The following is a 13,105-nucleotide window of genomic DNA, read 5'->3' on the forward strand; positions in this document are numbered from 1 at the left end:
TTCTTACACTTGCCCCCGGCCATCTGGTTAACTCTAGTGCTACCTGCCCTTGCTAAATCTGACTGGAGTCTCAGTTGCCTGCTTTTAATATTAAATTTCTTCATTTCCTTTTTAATGGGGTTTCATATATTCCCATGTGAAGATTAGTTTTAATTATCAATTTGAAACAACTAGAATCACCTGGACAGAGTCTTAGTAAGAGATATATTAGATCAGGTTGGCCCACGGGCCTGTCTATGAGGGATTTTTCTTAATTGTGTTTATTAAAGAGGAAAGACCCACCCAGAATGTTGTAAGCACCATTTTATTGGTTGAGTACTGAGTTGTGTACATGGAGAAAAGTGTCTTGAACACCAAGCTTGTGCACATACATTTTTCTGCTCTTAACTGAGTGTGCTGTGAGTAGCTGTTTCAAGATTTTGCTGCCAGAACTCTATCTTCCAACTTACCTGGGACAGTAATTTGGAACTGTAAGATAAAATAAATCCTCTCCCTTCCAGGTTGCTTTCTTTGGAGATATTTTATCTCAGCAACAGAAATTAAACTAAAACAGTCTGGCTTTGAATATTTGTGTGTCAAAAGATAGCCTTGGACTCCCTCCTCAACCTCCCAAGTGTGAGTGCAGAGATTATATATGCACACCACCATGCCCTATTCCTGTGGTGCCTGGAACTGAATGCACAGCTTCGTGAGTGTTAGGAAAGCACTCTATGGAGCAGCATCCCTAGGCCTTCATATTCAAGACTAATGGAGAGTCATTCACAAATTATGGAAGCACAGTTGGGCATAGTAGACATGCCTATTAACCCAGCTATCTGAAAATGAGACAAGAGAATTACATGTTCTAAGCCACCCTGGGTTAGCAAGACCTTATCTATTAAATACATACATGCATATATACATACATACATACATACATACATACATACATACAAAAAGAAAAATATTCACAAACCCTGACAAGTTCCTTCATTTTGAAGCATTCAGATTATTTTATTATGATATCACTTCAGAGTAATAGCAGTAAAAATAAATATTTCAGCAGCTGAGTGTGTGAAATCTAAAGACAAGTAAACATACACTGAAGCATATTCAGTAAAGGACTCATTTAGAATCATAATTATGAATAATTTAAAATTGCTCTCAACTTATATAAGCAACATAAATCGCTATTTATGTAACAAAAATTATTGACAGATTAGTAGTTTCTCTCGAACATAAATATTTCCTCTTATGCTTGTTTTTGGAAGAATTTTCCCAGTGGGATGATATCACCAGCATAAACAAATACATATTAATCATTTCTATGATAATATCTAGACAAAAATAATCTAGAGATCCATGAATACAAGGATGGAAAAAAGTCTACACAAAACTCTCTTGAAGAAGCCACCAGGGATTCTTCATGCCTTCTGTGCTTTTCCACACTCCACACGAGAACAGCAGAGCAAAGCTATACACAGTGCCCAATGCTGTTTCAGTTTCCAGAGGCTATACCAAGAACTTAGGGCCTGGGTGAAGACTACAACACATTGAATGAGATACTCTCTTGAAACACATTTACCAAGCCCAACTATTTTTCAGTCAATAACAAGCTTTGTAATAAACTATTGGTAACAGCTTGTCATCACTACACAGGAGGAAAATGAAGGACCCTCTCCTTTTTCTAAAACTTCAATGAGAGCTGGTAAGCAGAGCCCTGATTACAAATATTTTATGTTGCTTTAAAAGTGGAGCATATAACCCTTAAAAAAATATCCCCTTGTAAATGTATTTGCCATTGACTAATTTAGAAAAATAACTAAACATTGTAAGTAAAATTATACAGGAATTCAGTACATATAATCACTTTGACTTCAAGAAAAGATTTAATTATTCTAGAGAAAATAAAGCTATTGTAATATGCGTGTGTGTGTGTGTGTGTGTGTGTGTGTGTGTGTGTGTGTGTGTGTGTAAAATACATGCCTCTGTCAAATGAGTATCTTTGAAGGTGTGGCAGGCTCTATAACTCACTGCCAAGGAGGTAGGTGGACATCATTTCCTGCCTCCCACAAGGCTCTTATCTCACCCACTCCAAGAATGAATCAGACTAGCATGCAAGTATCAAACAGGAAGTGCTTTATTAAGAACTCAGAAAAAAAACACTTAAAACAGATTATCAGGCAGGATTTTAAAAAACAGGTTTGTGTGTGCAGCAGGAGTAGCAGTCTGACTGAAAGCCACTCCAGGTCTCTAGAGCAATAGGTCTGCAAGCCTGGAGGTTGGAAACTACATTAGGAATGAATTCCCATGCTCAGACAGTGTGTATTCTCAGGCAGGAGCTGAAACAGGAACTAGTTCTTACTGCCTGATAGCAGGTCATGTCCTGGAGGCTGGCTTAAGTTAATTCCCAGCCCAGGACAAACATCTCAAGAGACATCCTTCTCTTCTTCCTCCACCAGTTTTTACAGTTTTCTGGGCTCTGTATAGGATTCCAGCTGAGTCCAAGTGGGCCCAGCTGAGAAGGGAAAGTGTGGACATGCAAATTGGTGGAAATATAGAACAAATAAGGAAAGAAGGGCCAAACCTGGCTGGGGAAGGGAAGAATCTCCAACCCACTGAAAGGTAACAGTAAGATCAGTAGACCTGTGCAGATGATTCAGTAAGCCGGGCCATTGAATATGTCTAACATTCCTTTTCTCCAGGAACAAGTAAAGTTTCTTAGTGCTAATAGGTCTCTGCAGGTGCCCTTCTGCTGTGCATATTAAAGTTCTTCAAGTAAACTCCTGTTGAAAAGGCTGTGCGGCTTGTTTAGTTAATTAGTTAAGTCCTAAAACAATACCTACTATGAAAATCAAAAATCGGTTAACAATCATAACTGCCTTGCATGTTTAGCAAGCAGACTGACCAACATTTCCATAAGGATGCACTATACCTAAGATTAATAGAAGCACAAACTGTAGGGGTAGTATTTAATGATGACCTGTCCAATGGACAGCTTCCTGCTGCAGTAGAAATAATTCAGTAAAGTAACTTTGAAGACCCATATTTTTTAATAATTAACTTGGAAGTTGCTAGGGAAAATAAAAGTAACACATTTTTTCTTTCATTTATAAAACTTGGGATTTAAAAATAAATGATAATTATATTCACTAAAACAGATGTCTAGCTTGAACTTTCCGTGGATAAGAAAATCATACCTTATCTGTACGTGCTTTACTCTCTGAATATCTGTTTCTCTCTGTGTGTTTGTCTGTGTGTATGCATGTGTGCGCATTTGGATGTGTGTTTGTAACTGTGTATACCTATGTATGCCTCTGAATGTGTGTTTGTAACTATGCATATGCCGGTTACTATCTGTCTGTCTATGTGTATCTATCTGGGTGTCTGCCTGTGAATATATGTCTGTGTGTTCAAGTATATCTCTGCCTTTATCACTGTGTATGTATCAATGTATATATCTCTGCTTATCTGTGTATATATCTTTATATCTGTCTCTGCACATCCATATGTGTATCTGTGTGTTCATGTGTCTGTGTACATACCAATCTGTGACTCTATGTACCTTTGACTGCTTATATCTGTTTATGTGTTTGTCTGTGCATGTGGGTATATGTGCATTTGTACCTGTGTTTGTACAATGAAGGGAGAGAGAAGAGTTCTCCAAACATAGCCCTATACCAGCATCCTCCTATGGGAATACATTACATATGCAAATAATGTATATGTGTGTGTTTCTATCTGTGTGCATTGGTCTCTGTCCCAATCCCCTGTGTGTGTACAATTATGTGTATGGCTGTGCAATGCTGACACCAGAGCTGTGTTCTTGAAATGTGGCCTTCACCAGTCTTATGATGTGGAAAGAAGTTAGAAATGTCAATCTTGTCTCACCTCCTCCTCCAAAGGCACTGAATAAGAAACTGGGTTTCACCCACAATGTGGCTTTTAATCAGCCTTGCTATGGCTGTGACGTATGACTGACTGTTCCAGATGTGGTACACGTCACATTTAAGTACTTGATGTCTCTCCTGCAACTAATCAGGGCTGGTGAATTGTCTTTTGTTTGCCTTTGGGATTCAGTAGAGAATTATAGGATGGCAGTGATAGGCTTGTTACGTAGTGGTGGCAGAATTCACATTGATAATGTAGTAGATGCACTGTGGTACAGCCGCAAAGGACAAGGCAGCAGAGAGTTGTCTGCACAGACACTCTAAGAGCAGATTTTAAGACAGTTGTACCTGGAAGTCAGGCACTGTTTTACCACCATGGTTGTTTAGCTATTATTAGAGACGTTATTTCCAATTTTTCTTGGAAAGACTGACAAACATCTGTTAATTTCAGACCTGTCAAAAGAAACAATTCCACTGGAGTCTAACTGTGTTAAACTAGTGAATTTAACTGGGGTTGCCCACAGCAGCACAGATGAGTACTTACAGGAGCATGGGCATTTCTTCCTTGGCTTACACACTTGAGGGGACCAGGATCTGTGACAGACCAGTAATGAGGTCAATCTTGCATGGGTCTCATACTCAGAATGACTGTTTGTGGGAGTCTATGACCAGGCCATGCCCAGTAACAGTATTTCACAAGAGAACCTGTGTGGGACCCATATATATGCATGGTTAATTGACCTCTCAACATCTTGCTGGGGAGCTTTACCGTATAAGTTCTAAGGACTGACTGACTCTGGCTATCTAGGGTAGTGTGGAATTTTCCACAGTGGTGTCATGATACCCTAAAGACAGATTGAAGCCAGGGTTATTAAGGTTCACTCTTTCAGATGCTGTGTGGAGGCAGATGTATTCTTGCTCTGAGCCCAGACTACATCCATCCTGGAATGATGTTTGTACCTTTCTCCTCTCAACTCCCATACTTTGTAAAAAAAATTGAAACAAGATTAGATGTATTGACAAGAAATGTACATCTTTCTAACCTTTGCACAAGTAAGGCCTTGGTCACACCACATTTTCATTCATGTTGGTTTGGAAAGTAGCACATGGCATGGACCATCTTTAGGAGCAATCACAAGTCTGGGTACACTTAAATTGGTGTCCCTCCAATCTTATGAAATGGCATTACTCAATGTGACTTGAACTTTCAACATCTCAAATCTTTTGTCTATGAAACAAGAGGATTGGCTGAGGACTGTGGTGCATTCCTTTGATCCCAGCAGTAGGGAGCCAGAGGCAGGTAGATCTCTATAAAGTATAGGCCATCTTGCTCTACAAAGCAAACTCTGGGCCAGCCAAGGCTACATATAAGATCCTGTCTCAAACAAACAAGAAAAAAACAAGAGGTTTGGATCACTATTTGATCTTCAATTTTCTACTAATGTCAACATTTCTAAAAACTTTCTACATTTGACTTAGAAAAGACAATCAAATATTCTAGCCTGCCTGTCACAGACTGGGTTCGCTTCAGGGACCTCTTGTTCTGAGGGATGAGAGATCTGGTAATGTGGGCAAAGAATTCAGCTAGTGACAATCAGAGTTGACATGAGGAAGTGCTGAGTCTGAGTGTATTCTCAAAAATGGCATCAGACTTTTACAGTCATTACAAAAGAGAAATGAAAAATCTGGCATCTCAGCAGTCAAGGTACATCTGAGGCCACCTGAAACACAATGGGTCTAAAGCAGCCACCTCTCTGGACAGGCACTGCAGCCCAGGGCCCGAGTGCTCTGGGCCTGGGGGGGCGGGCAGCGGGAAGGGGAGCTGTGGACTGCATGAGGCTCAAAGCTCGAATGTTCTCTCTTGAATACCCGAATCTCGAATCTGAATATATATTTGCACAAAGTGAAAACTAGGCTTATATAATATACAGAAAACAGGGCGAATGACAAAAGTCACGTAGGCAGGTGAAGGCCACATCAAGGTCAATAAGATCAAACAGCAAGACAGAAGTCACATAGGCAAGTGACTGTCACACCAAGATTGGCAAGATCAGGTATCCAGGTGCAAAGCAGAAGAGCAGTGGTGCCCTTCCAGCTGGGGCTATCTTGGCAGTTCCAAAATAATTCTCTGGGTTTGTCAGAGGCAAGCATCAGGAAGTCCATTCTAGCAGTTCCTGAGAATGCCCGTAAGTGAGGAAAGCCCTTCAATTACTCTCTGGTATGTAAAACAATTCTGTCTTCTGTGGGACTGCTCTGAGAATTCTAACTATGCTTATAGCTAGCAGTAATGCCTGACCTCTATTGCAAACTCTGAGGACACCTTGTCTGATAAGGCAGCTTCCTTGTGAGAAATTTCAAGCTAACGACAGCTTAGTAATAAATTAGGATATATTGGAACGCTGTGCTGGCCAGAGAACAATGTTTAATCTTAGTTTTAACTATTTACGAATCATTTCTTGGGGTACCTTTATGCCTGAATAAGAAGGCATGTTGAGTATTGGAAAGACTAATCTGGAACACGTCTGAGTTAGGAGATGCCAGCGACTGACTGAATACCCAGGAGGCAAACTCCCTTTGAAGCCGTAGGCCTCTGGTCCATGATCAGGCCTTCAAGCCTGACATGCAGACTTTACTGGAGTACATGAGTGGGCATGGCATCTGCCTTTGACTACACTAGTTTTAGCACTAAAAAATCCTCTGTCTTAGAGAATACCATCACTGACATGTACTAGGCAGTCAGCATCTGAGAGTCCTTCTTTTTCTCTCCTGAAGGTACCAGCAGTGTTTTCTCTGAAGGAATGAGATCTCTCTATGTACTTGACAAATCTGTAGGAAGGCTTTCAGTCTGAACTCTTCTGGGTAGGATGAAACCTAGGCTCACCCAGAAGTTCACTCAGCACTCAGATATGACAAGTTGGAATCCCAGAAAGTTATCTTTGGCCTGATTTACAAAAAAAAGGAACAATATAGACTCAAGTTGGACATCATTGCTCTAAGAACCTTGGTGTCTCCAGAGTCTCCTGCACCATATGACCCAGACTGAACAGCTTTCTGACCTTGCCTGCATGGATCTTGACTTAACTTTCAGGGAGAGGAAATCTGATATGCTTCTGTTAGCACCACTGTGCAAGGGGTGAGGAGCTGAGCATGGTAGCCCAGTCTAATCACATGTTGAAACAGGAGAGGGAAGAGTTTCCTTGATCTAATAGCAAAACACACTGGGCTGGGTCCAATGCCATATCTCATCTTCAGAGGCTCTCATTAAAGTTACATTTTTATTCATTTATTTTCTCACCTTGACATGCATACAATGTACTGTGATCATATTTACCCCATTATCCTCTTTTATTTATCAATTGTTTACTCCTCTCTTCTCAACTTGTTCCTTCCTACTTTCCTGCTGTGTGTGTATGAGTGAGTGTGTGTATGAGTGTGTGAGTGAGTGTTCAAGTCCTGCACACATAGCCATAGCTGGTATATGCTCTATCTTGTGACTCAGACTTTCTTCTACAATGTTCCCTGGGGGACGTCCCTCTGTGAGGAAAGAGTTTGACATGCAGAGAGATTTAAAAGAATGAGAAGAGCTGAAAGCCTTAACCCTGAAAGGAATCTGTCCCCTTCAAATGAGAAATGACCCTTCAGCAAGAAGCAAAGTGAGTGAGTGAGGTGGCAGCATGGGCCACAGCTCTACTCCGACCATCGGGCTGTCATCATAATCATCAGCATCACCCAAAAGTGAAGGCGAAAGAGGCACCTGAATGGGCTGCACTATCAGCTTATTTGTTGCCTCGTTGTTACCTTGGTTGCTGGAAGTTGGGAATTTATGTTTAAAATCGCTGCTGCTTACATCATTTATTACTGAGAAATTAGTGCTCACTATAATTGGTGTGTGCAAAATGAGAAAAAATACTGGTGATAATAAATGATCATTATTTGCATTTCTTATATGTTCTTTTAGGAATTTTTCTACGGATATATGCAAATATTAGGAGGAAATGTAGTATGTGTTTTCTTTCAGTATTGCAATTACATTTCCACTGAGAAAGTAATAGGAAATTCTAAACTTGCATAGAATAAATTGAAAATGCTCATAATCAAATAAACCTTTACTGTTTATATGCATATGAGTGTAAAAAGCAAATAAAATTTGGATAATGAAAGGAAACTAATAAAACACATTTTATTCAAAGTATAATCATATCAAAATGTATTATATGTTAATTTAATTTTTAAATAATTGATTTTAAAAATTGGATCTTGGTGTGAAATCTACTTTGCCAATTGCAAGACATCATGGATCCTTGTCCTGATGCTTCTCATCATATTTTTTTTTCTTAGTTGAAAAGTCCATTCATAAAACTTTTATTCCACTTACATGAACTTTAATACATGTTTGGATTGTTCATGAAAATTTCATAAGACATTAAAACAAAGCTAGCCATCATCTCAAGTTATTTCCCTGTTAACTATTTTTACAGCACATGCATGTTGACAAGTATCAAAAAGAAAAAAAAATCACAAAAGCAAAAACAAAACAAAACAAAAAACTTAAAAAAAAAAGTTAAATACATGGGATTTTGTTTACCGCTGTGCTTGATACGTATGGAGCCGGGAACACCAAGCAACTCGTTTTTTTACTGCATCTTTACTTTTACATTTGTTCTTAGATTGCCTAAAACATTTAAATACAAATAAAATGTGTAGCAAAAATAATGAAAGCAAACAGCAGGTAACTTTACAAATAATGGAATGTGAACTGTTTCTGCCCTTATCAGAGTAAATTGGGTCACAACTTTGTCTAGAGACGACTTTGGTGTGTGCTGGCGGGGAATAAAGGGATAATGGGTTCCAGTCATGAATGTAGTTTTTGTGGGTACTGTAAGGCTTGGAGCACTTGTGAGGCTGTGACACGAACATCCTGTGGATGCACACTAGGATCGTGTGTCTCAGCTTCTCATCATATTTGACAGTAGGTGGAGATACTCTTTGCTTTTTACAAACACAGACAGAGACACAATGGAATCTAGTGCCTGGAGGTCAAGGATGCTGCCAGACACTATACACTGCAAACTAGATTTCTGTTCAAAATGGTAATAGTGTCCTAGTGGATTGTCAGCTGTTTCTTAGGTCCTCCATTTGAGTGACTGAGGGTTAAGAGGCTACTATTCCCAGTTACAGTGGCCAAATATCCAGATCTCAAAAATCCCTGCCCACCCCACAGGCAAATACTGGGAAGAATCCCACCTCAGGATACAGGAGATGGAAGCAGTGGGCCCCTAGTTTGTGCTGTGTGTGTTTGTATAGAGGATCAATGCCTGAATTTGTGGGAGGTCCTATGTGACCTTCAAGATGTTCCCAGAGGCAAGCTTGCATTGGCAAATGCTACCTGTGAAATCCTGTTCACTTCAGCTTCTCCTCAAGTCTCCTTTTCCTTAACTGTCTACATTCCCTACCAGGTCATCAGTGAAGTCTGAAGAGCAATTTTCTTCAACAGTGATGTCTGCTAATAAGTTGAGGAACAAGAATGCCGGTGTTAGCATTCTGTATAAACTCTACCCCCACAGATACCTGGCAGCAGCCATGGTTACCTGGCAATGGCCAGGTGGGCCTGGCCCTATAAAAGGGGCTGCTTGCCCCATCCTCTCTCTCTTACTTCTGCTTCTCTCCTTTGTCACTTCCCCCCTTGATCCAGATTCCCCATTCCCTTCCCCTTTCTCTCCATGTAGTCATGGCCAACCCCTACTTTTCTACTCTCCTTCTCTCTGCCTTTCTCTGCCTCTACTTCCCTCTTAACTTCCCCTACCCATGCCCTAAATAAACTCTATTCAATACTATACCAGCATGTGTCTGGTCTCTCAGGGGGAAGGGATACCTCGACATGGGCCTGCTGAGGCACTCCCTTCCCTCACACCTTGCCAGAACATATTCTTATAGCTCTTTCTATTTTTATGATCACAACAGCCAGGTTCGGTCCATCCTTGCCTTTTCTTGGTGACAAATAAGAGCAAGAGATGCTTCTCCCAGTATGTGCTGAGCAGTTGATGATTCTGAAATTTTGTAAATGAAAAAAGTTCACTTCCTACAAACCACTTACTAGTGGAAGACATTTTCAGGCTTCAAATGTTTCCTCATTTGAGATGACTTTTAGATGGTTGCAAATATGCTATATGAAAAGAACTTATTTCCAGTATGAATAAGCACTTCAATGTTTATTATCATTTTTTTGCATTTTTGTGAATTGCAATTTATCCCCAGTTTGTTTGAGACAGGACCTCATTACATAGACTTTATTGACTTGGCACTTGCTACAAAGCTCAGGCTGGCTTTAATAAACTCATAATCCTCTTGCCTCGGCTTGAATGCAGCACTCACAGGAGAACACATCTGGCTTGTTGTAGTTTATTAGCTGCAAAGACTTCTTTGTATATCCAGAAGATACATGAATGTAAGCTACAAATATTTTACTTTGATAATTTTAAGATTATCTTATAGCGAGTTCATAGCAGGCAGGATTTTTTAGAAGAAAAACAAACAGATCAGTTCAGTATCTGTAGATAATAGTATTAATTTGATTATTAAAGATCAGTCTTTAATGGAGTCATAACTAGCCACTCCACATGAGGTTATAACTGTAAGATCAAAACTGAAAAATGAGAAAAAATAGAATTAAAAAATAACAGGTTTGTGGAAATGCTCCAAATACAGAGAATCTGTAGAGTACAGTAGCTGTAAATACAAGGGAAGCATGGGGTGGACTTAAATTTTAATCTAAGTTGTTTAAAATGCATGTTCCCTTCACCTGTCCCCTTCACTCCATTAGGCCAAGAAGTGCTTTTGATTACTTCAAGTGTAATGATCCTCTGCATGCTTGGCAGGCTGAGGGGGGAGGGAGATGGGAAACCAGAACTGTGAGTAAGAACTCCAGGAAAGCAGCTCCATCTACAAAGACTGACTTAATCTGTACTCAAATGCTGATCAACTGATTAGAATTTCAGTGGAGCAGCTGGAATGTTGCAGGGTTGGAGCCTAATTACAACTTATTTGGGGCTATTTTTAGTCCTCTAATAGCCATTTCTTGGCCACCTCTGTGTCAGACCTAGCAATCTGTTAGTAACGGATTTAACAGAAAAAGGGGAAGAAACTGCTCCCATGTTGGAACATGGTATTTGGACTAATCTAAATCTGTGCTACTGGGCCATAGTTACTCACATTTGGCTACATTATAAGTTAGCTCTTATCTGCCCCTCCCAAAGAACTGTATACTAAATTATAAAAGGTGTTTATTACATTGGCCTACACTATTGTGTCTGGGCAATCTAAGAGTAGCTGTCTTCATACTGGACAAGCTCAGTGGATCCCCAGCCCAGGAAGCTAGGAACCTCAACAACCCCAAACTGATAGCAAATGGCCTGGAAGAGTCATTAGTATTCAGTCTACATTGAAATGTCAAAGAAGCAGGAGTCTGATCTCATGGAAGGATAGCTGTGGTGGTGTGGTGGTGGTGGAGGTGGTAGCAGTAAACAGATGCACTAGCTTAGGAAAAAGTGAATGCAGGCAGGCAACCCCACCTTTTTATACTGGGGACATGAGAACATAGTGCTGTTCACTATGCTCTCTAGCAGGCTCAGCAGCATGTCTCTGTTGGTTTGAGGTCTTGTCAAATTGACAAGCAAGACAAACTATCCCAGTATTTTCTGTACGATAGGTAAGTTTCTGACAGCCAGAGTGACCATTTCATTCTTTTATAGCTCATGGCATATAAGTACTGCCTGGAATGTTCCTACCACCCCACTGTTGATTTTGTTGCTGTTGCTTGCTTGGTTCATGAGCAGGTCTGAGGGGGACATAAGGCCAGATGAGAAAAGCATTACAACTTTTCTCTATATTTGATCTGAGCTAGAAGGTGTTTTTTTGTATTGATTTTAAATGGCCTCTCTCATTGGCTAAAGTGTCATGCAGTAGGCAAGTTATTCTTTATCACTTTCCTTTTTCATTATTTCATACATTTACGTGTTTTCCAAGTTTCCTTCCAACAAGAAAGCAAACAAATGAACACCAGCTGAACATGCTAATGCACACTTGTAAATCCTGCATCCTGAACAGAGTCAGAAGCTCAAGTATAAGGTCAACATAGGACATATGGTACTTATGCATGGACAGAGAAACCACCCTCTCCCCCCATCTATCTATCTCTATCTCTTACATACATGTGCACACGTGCAGATGAGTGTATTATTCAGCTTTAAATAATAAATCATAGTCATAGCGACCCCAAAAATTCTACCAGAGAACTTCAGCTGACAAACACCTTCAGCAAAGAGGCTGCATACAAAAGTAACTCAAAGAAAGAAGTAGCCCTCCTTTATATAAGTGATAAATAAATCAAGAAAGAAATTAGGGAAACAACACCCTTTACAATAGCCACAAATAATATAAATATATCTTACAGTAACTGTAGCCAAGCAAGTGAAAGATCTGTGTATTAAGAGCTTCAAGTCCCTGAAGAAACTCAAGACCTCACAAGATGAAAAAAAATCTCCCATGCTTGTGGATAGTTAGGATTAACATAGTGAAAATTGCCAGGTTACCAAAAGCAATCTACAAATTGAATGCAATCCCCATCAAAGTTCCCACACAATTTATTACAGACCTTGAAAGAACAATTCTCAACTACTTATGGAAAAACAAAATATGCAGGATAGTCAAAAAATCCTGAGCAATTAAAGAACTTCCAGAGGAATCACCACCCCTGACCTCGAACTATACTACAGGGCAATATAAATAAAAACTGCATGGTAGCGGGCAGTGGTGGTGCAGTCTTTGATCCCAGAATGTGGGAGGCAGAAGCAGGAGGATTTCTCAATTTGAGACCAGCCTGTTCTACAGAGTGAGATCCAGGACAGCAAGGGCTACATAGAGAAACCCTGTCTCAAAAAACCAAAAACCAAACCAAAACAAAACAAAACAAGTGCATGATATCGGTACAGAAACAGACATGTTGATCAATGGAATCAAATCAAAGACCCAATAAACCCACACACCTATGGAAACTTGATTTTTGATTTAAATAAAAAAAAAAACCAAAACCATACAATGGAAGAAAAAAAATTCTTAAAAAAATGGTGCTGGTCTAACTGGATGTTTACATATAGAAGAATGAAAATAGATCTACATTTATTACCCTGCACAAAACTCAAGTCCAAGTGGAAAAAGAACCTCAACATAAAACCAGATAC

This window comes from Mastomys coucha, unplaced genomic scaffold, assembly GCF_008632895.1.
Source record: "Mastomys coucha isolate ucsf_1 unplaced genomic scaffold, UCSF_Mcou_1 pScaffold9, whole genome shotgun sequence".
Lineage (NCBI taxonomy): Eukaryota > Metazoa > Chordata > Mammalia > Rodentia > Muridae > Mastomys > Mastomys coucha.